Here is a 6,000-nt window from a genome sequence, read left to right on the forward strand (position 1 = left end):
CTAGCGTCATGGTCGTTAGCTATAGTTTTCTAATTAGAATCTCTCAAAATTCTTCAAACATATGGAATTATTCTATATTTACAAATACCAAATCTAATAACAAATAAACAAATGTTAACTTCGAATGATATTTGTATTGTATTTTAAAACGTATAAAAGAGTAAAAGGCGACATATTTTTAAATAGTGAATAGTATGAATAAATAAAAACGAGTACGAATAGGTACATAATAACATACGGTATTTATAAATAGTAAAATACAGTATCTATGAAAAGTAAATTACAGTATTTATGCATGAATAGTAAAATACAATATAGTAACATACAAAAAATAATAGTTTGGCAAAATACTAATAATGATAAAAAAAAAAAAATTACAGACATAATATTTACTCATAGATTAATTCTAAAGATAAACGGTCATTTTAAGGTATCACATATATTCTAATCGATATAATTTTAGCACTATTTAGAGTTTAATAAAAGTGAAGATATTTTTTTCTGTAAGAGAAACCTTCTAATATTCACACACACACACATTTGATGCGAGTTTTACATATATTTTTATTTTATTATAATTATTAATAATATAATATTATTATAATAATGTGAATCTCACTTTTGTTATTATTTAAAAAATATTTTTTTCCTTTGACTTTTATGTAAATTGTGGGATTTCTTTTTTTTTTTTTATTATTATCACAATAATTAAGATTTTAATTATGATTGTTGCAAACTTGTAATATAATTTTGGTATGTAAGCTTGAAACAAAAATATATAATCGAACACTTGATATGAAAGATCAATATCTTTTTGGATAGAATGATGTTTTATTTGACAATCTCAATTGATCATTTTTTTTAGACACACTTCTCAATTTTGATTTTGTATAATTGTAATTTGAAAGTGATATGATTTTATCGTATACTTGTGATATTAGTGGTCTAAAATAATGAAAAAAACATGGATAAAGTAGAAAATTTATGAAAAACAAAAATTAAAACTGTATACACAACCTTCTGTGCATTGATAAGTTACAGAATTGGCTATTTATTTTACCATCCGCCTCTAGAGCTTTGCTCTAATTATATACAACAGAAAAAGTCGTGGATTGATCTATGGAAGTTGAACTTGCCTCACAAAATTAAGCTATTTATCTGGAAAGCTTTCCATGGCCGGTTTCCGGTGCTTGCTCAGATTCATCACCGCATCCCATCTATATCACCAATATGCCCCTGCTGTCATGAAACAACCAAAACAGTCACTCATTGTTTGATCGATTGCTCTAGAATTAAAGATGTATGGTCTCAGAATTATCTTCGTGACTGTCTTCTTCCTCAGAGTCTTTTGGACATGGTGGATTGCATCAACATATATGCTTAATCCGTTGAAGAATGCATCCTCAATTGCTTGCCATCATTTGCTGGAACTGCTGGAAAGCTCGCAACCAGTTGATTTTTGAAGGTTCTACTTCAATGCCGTCTGCCATTCTAGCAAGCTCTGTCAAGTTGCTCCGTGAAATCCAAAGAACTCCCAGTTTAGACCGTCATCTCCATGAGGCAAGCTCTTAATTACATCCAATTTGATTTATCATTCTTTCTTCTTTAAGATTTTCTTCGTTTTTCGACCACGCACCGTTGGATGAATACATTCAGTGTAGTGTTTTTGGGAAATCCCCACCTTTCATTATACTGTCCTGCCTTTGGACATCTTTATATTTCATTTTTCAATAATTAATGAAATATAACCTACTATCTTTGAAAAAAATCTTCTGTGTGTATACAACGGCATCGGATGCACAACTCTCAAGGCATACGCATCGTTCTCGTACGTGCAATAGTAGCCTCCAATGCATACAAAGAAGTCCCGCTTACACAACATACACCTTCCATGTACGCAACAATACAAACGTATGACTCACTTCCTGGAAGTAAGTTGAAACTTTTTGTCTCAAAAATCCTTGTTACTAATTTATATTTTGTCTGAAATTTTTTTCGGATAATTTTGTGATAGATTTCAAATAGATATTTATCAGTTAGATTTTTAACTATTATGATATATTTTAGACGAATTTAAGACAGATTAGTCAATATCAAGACAATATATTTCAGACAAATTTCAAATGAAAAATACTTTATTTTAGACAAATTTCAAACAAAAAGATACTTCATTTCAGATAAATTTCTAACAAATTTAGTCAAATCCGAATGTCTAACACATTTTGATCTCCGACTCCCTCTCAACGGATCTTCACAACAGAGCAGACCATTGGTGGCACATCCATGGCGACCTTGACTCCCTCCGATCGAATGTGCTTTGACAATAAACGCTTCATGGATTTCATTCCTCTGTGTGTTTCATGTTGTTGTTGTTGTTACCCCCATTGTTGTTGTTACCCCCATTGTTGTCCTCTGTTGTCTGCTGCTGTCCTCTATCCTCGCCGAATGTTCTCGCAGAGATGCCCATCTGATTGCTGAAGAAACTGCAACTCCCAATAGCAGATTTGGCACTGCTTCTACTCTCTGTTTGGAAGATCGTCCGATGCTTCCTATCTCATTCTCGGCGCAACTGCTTCGCTCATTGTATAGTTCGGTAGTTCCGCCTTGTCGTAAATAACCAACCCACTTTGAACACACATAATCATTCCCACGCTGCGTCCCTCTGCTCCTTCTTGGTTTTGGATGATTCTTTTTCTTACTTTTAGATGTTTTTTTTCCTAAATTTCTGATGTTTCTTTTTCTTATATGTTTTGGATATTTTTTTTTGGGTTTTAGATTATTTTTTAATAGTTTAGATGTTTCTTCCTTAATTTTGGGATGTTTTTTTTTTAATATTTTTTAGATGTTTCGTTTTGTTAAGTTTCAAAATTTTTAAAATAATTTTGGATATTTTTTTTTTATTTTAGATGTTTTTTTTTGTGTTGTTTTCAATTTTTTTATTAGAAATTTTTATAATGATTTTTAAAAATAATTTTAGAAATAATTTTAAAATTTTTCAAATGATAATGAATCTTGAAAATTTTAAAATAGTTTTAGATTTTATTTTTTTAGATTTTGAATATTTTTTATGAGAATCTGAAATTTTTCACGTTTTCTCCCAAAAAATTAAAAAAAAATTATTAATTGACTGTATTTTTTATTAGTTATCTAATAAAATTATATTTTTAATATATATTTTTCAGTCAGCTCTAGCGATGAAAAAGAGAAGTGGGATGAAAATATAAAGTAAAAATAAAATCTCATAAAAATTAGCTGACTGTTGTTGGCTATTAAATATTGACTCTTTAGTTGATCACTTATGTAAATCATCATGCCTCCTTAAAAAATATTTATTAGCAAAAGCAAAAGCATGTGAAGATTCTAACAAACAGAAACAAACAGAAACGAGATACAATTAATCCTAGAACTACTCCTTCATAGTTCAACATGAGAAATTCTAATGCATTCTAAGAATAAATCATGTCATCTGTTTTATATCACTAATTGTTTGACATGTCTGACATGAAATTATTATTTCGAGTTAGTTTTAAAAAAAAATTAATTTAATATAAAAATAATAAATTCACATGTTACATATAAAACGATAAAATATACAGAACAAACAATTTGATTTATTCTTATAACAACCTCAAAGATTTTGTTTCATATATCCTCAAAACCGTGCAGGGATACCGTACAAAAAGCGATACATATATGCCTACTTTTGTTGACTCACAGCCGTCCACCAACAACTTGATGTGTTCATCGGATCAACCCACCAAAACATCGAACGTGTTCGACTTAATAGCCCCAATATATTGGCATTGATCATATCACTAGCAATTATCATATAATATTAGTTTAATTATTCTGTATGTCTTTTATAATTTTATTGGATTTTTAACTAATCTTTTTATAAATTTTTTTTAGTTAAATTCTTATATCATATATTTTTTTTTAATTTAGTCTCTACTGTATCAAAAATATTTAAAATAGCAGAATATTCTATTAAAATAATGAATATTTTCACCATTAGAATAAAAGAGCTAATTAAGAACACTTCTATATTTCAAAAATTCTAAAAAAAAAAATCTTGTCATTTTGTCCCACACATAGTCCTAACCTTAAGTTCTTCGTTGAGCTCTCACCAGATACATCGCATGGTCCCATCTTGTCGCGTCTCCTCCACTAGGCGTCCCTCACATGCTCGTCGCCAGCGGTCTCCCAGTAAGTGCTCGTGTGTTCGTTGTCCCTCCGTTCGTTACCTCACTATTGCAAAGCTCGGCAAATCCATTCACATCAGAGCTGGCTATACCCTTCAAGAAAAAGTTGCCATTTATCAACCCAAAGTTGCTCTGGTACCCTAATCGTTCTCTCGTTCTAAAGCTCGATTCTTTTTCCCCTTTTACTAAACCCCATTATTCCGTTTCTATGATAATTTGACCTATTTAAAACATTTTTTATCGCCTTTATAATCCGAGGCAATTTGACTTGATAAAAGATTAGATCTTTATTTACCAGTATGTTTCACTAGAAGCACATTTTTGTTCTGTTAACGATGACATTGTTTAATTTTTTGGTTTTTAGATAATGTTGATGATGCAGTTAAAGAAAGAGATGGCATCACATAGTAGACCTCCGGGTTATGATCCTATATTAGATCATTCAAAACCAAAGACAAAATCGGTAAAGAAGAACAAAAGGAAGAAGGAAAAACGACTTCAGGCTACCATTGAAAAAGAAAAGAAAAGTTAAACTATTCTTAATTCTAATCTTGATACATATACTCTATTACTTTATCATCAATAGAAAGGAAAAGTTTGGTTTTTTATCATTTGAAAGCTGCTAATTTAGGTGGTAGTGGTTTGAGTGTCTGATGAATTTTGTGCAGATTTTTATTCTTTTTCACAAATAACTGCTAAGTTTCATTACTAACGGTAATGAGTAGGTTAAACCATTTCTTCTTAGTTGATTTTATTTATGTTAGTGAGTAAGAGGTTAAAGTCAGGTTCTCATAGCGTAACAACAAGGTAGTGATTGTAAATTTTCCACGGCTCATCTAGTAATGCGTAGTCAAGATTATCTTGGGCATAGAATTTCGCTAGGTAAAAGTCATTGCCTAGATCTATAACATCAATGCCCCCAAATCTTTCCTGCATCATTTCAAGTTTACGCTTCACGACTGTATACCCTATCTTTCTTCTCATCAACTTGACTAAGAGGGAACTCCACCAAGGTTTCTAGAGTTCCTTCTTTGTAGCTTCAGTTATGATGATATTGAAAAGGCCTCCTCCCATATCTTCAACTTGTGTATCTGTTTTATCTGAATTTTTCTGATTACTGTTGTCTTCTTTATTTTCAGTTTCCGAGACAGCTTCTCCATCACTAGTTATGTCCTCATCATCCAACTCCTTTGGGTTGTGTTCATTACCTAGGTTAAAGCCTCTTACCATGTTGGCATAAGACGCGCCTATGTTATCTGTTTCCTCTTGCATCCAGTCTTCAACATGGGGTACTAACGCAAACGTTCCCGAGAAGCTTCACTACCTTTTCGAACCTTCTTGATGCTTCGTTGGATGAGATCTTGCTCCTGATTGGAAGTGTTTTGGTCGGCCGGAGCTATCTCCGACCTCCCAAAACGGTCATGTGTGATTGCGGGAGGGGCATTTGAGAAGATTGTACGGAGAGAAAAAGCCGGCTAGTTTATCTATTGCTATCTTTTTTAATATAATATCTCTTAATTCCTTTGGAGGGAGATCTATCAATTTGTGAGCATTTCTATATATGTCTCAGCCTTCCAGGTTTCAACAAGAACCCAAAACCTTGGTATGCAAATTTCACAAGGCAATTTACCTGTCACAAGCACCAAGAAGGCTTGGTTCTTAGAACTCAATGGTACTTTTTAATAAAACTCTGAAAGAATAAGAAAAGCAAAAATGAAGAATGTTATGCTTTTTATTTCTTGATTGAAAAATTATAAAGGTAAAACTAAATATATATACAACATTGTCTATGAAAAAT

This window comes from Arachis ipaensis, chromosome B3 (genome assembly GCF_059453495.1).
Source record: "Arachis ipaensis isolate K30076 ecotype BB chromosome B3, ASM5945349v1, whole genome shotgun sequence".
NCBI lineage: Eukaryota > Viridiplantae > Streptophyta > Magnoliopsida > Fabales > Fabaceae > Arachis > Arachis ipaensis.